Raw genomic sequence first — 3,532 nt, forward strand, 5'->3', positions numbered from 1 at the left:
TCAACTGGTACTCTACGTAAATGAAGGTTCATCGGAATGCTTCATATTTTCCAAACAAGCATTACTATAATTTAGTCTGAAATATTTGTATGCATATATTATATTTGTTTTATTTAAAATCTTCCTTAATCTGCATCCTCCAATAACAGGGTATTTCCAAGATTTGATACATTATTTGGCACTGGTTTGGCATCATACTGCAAACTATGAAATGGTGCCTTATATATAACTTTATTTTAATAAAACAAACTTTTTTTACAATGCACTTACTTTACTTAAAAACCTTTATGTTAATTGCTGTTGAGACAATACCATGTGTCTTGATTATGAGTGAACGTAACAACCTCATCCTTCTCTGTTTCATTTACAAACTTCCTTAATCTCCATTCTCCAATAACAGGGTATTTCCAAGAATTGTTACGTTATTTGTTTCATTTACAATCTTCGTTAATCTGCATTTTCCAATATCAGGGTATTTCCAAGAATTGTTACATTATTTGGCACTGGTTTGGCATCAAACTGCAAACTATGAAATGGTGCCTTATATACAACTTTGTTTTAATAAAACAAATTTTTTTTACAATGCACTTACTTTACTGAAAAACGTTTATGTTAATTGCTGTTGAGACACTACCATGTGTCTTGATTATGAGTTAACGTAACAACCTCATCCTTCTCTGTTTCATTTACAATCTTCCTCAATCTACATTCTTCAATAACAGGATATTTCCAAGAATTGTTAGAGCATTTGGCATTGGTAGGACTTCAAATCAGAGCTGCATACAAGGAATATGCATATAAGGAATATTATATAACCTGCAATAAAAAAAATCCCACAAAGTACCACCAAACATTAAATTTTATACATATTTTTCAATACAATGTGACTTATCTGATAATCTTGCTGGCTCCTTCATGTTTCTCCCTTAAATTATCCGTAGTTTTGATTATATTACATTATTACACTATCATTACAGCCAATTCATTTTTATAAAAATATTAAGGTTATACCGGTAAACCTTACAATTCAATTGACATTCAATTGACAGCATGACAGCTAACATTAGTCGCCATATTAGTTATCGATTATATCGATTATTTAAACGTCGCGTTTGTAAAAATTACGTCATTTTCTTTAGCGATTAACTTCAGCCCGAGACATACATTCTGGCTGGAGAAGAAGAAGATGACGGAAAGAAATTAAATTCGTTATATATGTATATAGCTAATAGATTATGAGATCTCTGGATTGCGTGAACCAATTTTGATGTTTATGGGCTCAAATAAAAGCTTGTTCCAAACCATTTCAAGAAAAGCTTTACTGAAATCATGACAGTGTTTCATTTACGGAGAAAAATCTATTTAAAAATTGAGACAGCCAAACTTGCTGTATAAGATACAGTAGTGCCTCGACGGCGGTATAGACATGTCTATACCTACTTTTATGTACTTGCCGTCGAGACACTACCGTGTCTCTTGATAAAACAGAGAACAAACTCTTTGTCAGTTTGGGACATAAACGAAATAAGAAGAAAAGTATTCGTCCTTCCTTTAAAAAATAATTACGTCAGCTTTCCATTATTACATCAATAAAAATTTATTATAATTAAATATATAAAAACACAGAAGAACATTAAATAAACGGAGTAATAGAAATATATATTTATTTATTTTATAAGTTTTTAGTATTTTTCAATAAAAATGAAGTGGCTAGTAATTCAATTTAAAGAAGACAATACCGTAGAAGCTGTACCTGAAAGTTGGTATCTTGTAAAAACTCAAAGGTGTTATTGGCCTCCAAATGGTACCAAGAACTCTGTAATTAAAAAATATATAAAGGGGAAAAAGATACCAAACCCCGAATCTTGGTTACTTCACGACGCAGTTGTATTGAAACGCTATGGTAATACTTTAATTCATGAATGATATTGTATAATATTTGCTTAATTGTAATTGATTCTTTTATTATTCTAGATTATTTTGAAATAGCATCCAAAAAAGCAAATAAAGCTAGATATACTAAAGACCTATCTTCTAATGCAGATGAAATTGCAAGCAAAAGATATATCTAAAAAAAAAAGTCTTATAGGATAAGTCAATTATCCTCTTCGGCTTCTATAAGTAGCGAAGACACTTCAAATGTGGGTGATACTGACGATGGCAACAGTAATCCTGAAATAGGTTATTTTTTTATACATAGTATTTTGTTTATTAAAACTAATATAAATTTTTAATTTTTGCTGTCACTGCTTTTAGACGATATAAGAAAAGAGCTATCTTCTGGAATAGTTGAATCATCAGTGGAGCAAGCATCTAATATACCTAGTAAGTAGAAAATAAAAGAAATTTATTTATCAGCAATTTTAGAAAAGCTTGAAAGATTTTATAAAATTTGTATATCTCACTTATATAGTTGTAATTCCTCAAGCCTGTGCTAATGTGGGGCAAAAAATAATTGGTGCTACTGAAAGTACTACAGCTAAAACTTCACATGAGTTGAACGAAGCGACACAGCAAATATCAGATATCTCTATTGATAACATTACTAAAGGTACAAATTTTTTTTTACTTCTAGAGTTTTTTTATAATATAATTATGTACTCCTTATATTATTAATATTGTTTTTATTTCAGATGCGAAACAAATAAAAGAGCTAAAAGATGAAGGTCGGAAAATTTTCAGTAGACTTTATTATACGATTTAAATTAACTGTTACCAACAGTAATAGAGTTGCCTAATTTGTAATTTTAGAATTTAAGAAACAGATTTTGAAGGAACTGCATATAATACACATAAAAATAGATAGTCTTACTGATAGTGTACTGTGCTTATTGCAACGAAAAGATGTGGAAAGAGAGTATCAAGTAAAACTTAATACCCTGCCTGAAGCTATACAGATGTGCCCTGTTTCAAATATGGACTCATTAAATGACTTAGAAGAAAAATTAAAAAAAGACGAAAATAAATTAGCAATGGTATGTCAATATTGTAAGGTTAAAAATTTGATTTATATATATGCTCTATTTGAATATACAATGATATTTATTTCTTTGTTAGGTTAACGAGTTGAAGAGAATCGGTGGGTCAAATGTAAAAGAAATAGTAAGAAAAATTATGTATCGACTATTTGCCAATGAAGTTGGAATGCTGTTTTCGTGGGAAGGGGCGAAAAAGAAAAAAATTTTTAAACATTTAAATATAGCAGCAATTATATTAGGTGAGATTAATTATTTACGATTTGCGTGAATTAATTTAATAATAATTAAAGAAATTTTTATTATTTCTTTGATTACAGAAGTGACGCGTTCAAATAATCATTCCTATACATATACAGAAACTGATGTGATAAGTAATATAAAAAGCTGGCTGGTGAGAAGTAAGGACAGATATTTCAATGAAATTAAAAAATCAGAAATAATTTATGCAGAGGTTGATGTGGCTAACGAAATCGTTGCTCCAGTTCTAGAAAGTATAAATTAAATATCATTTTTGCTACGGTCATGAATGAATGTATTTATGTTACTTTAAGCTT

The sequence above is a fragment of the Prorops nasuta genome, unplaced genomic scaffold (assembly GCF_024137725.1).
Source record: "Prorops nasuta isolate Cenicafe-Biocafe unplaced genomic scaffold, Cenicafe_Pnas_1.2 PNAS00020, whole genome shotgun sequence".
Classification (NCBI taxonomy): Eukaryota; Metazoa; Arthropoda; class Insecta; order Hymenoptera; family Bethylidae; genus Prorops; species Prorops nasuta.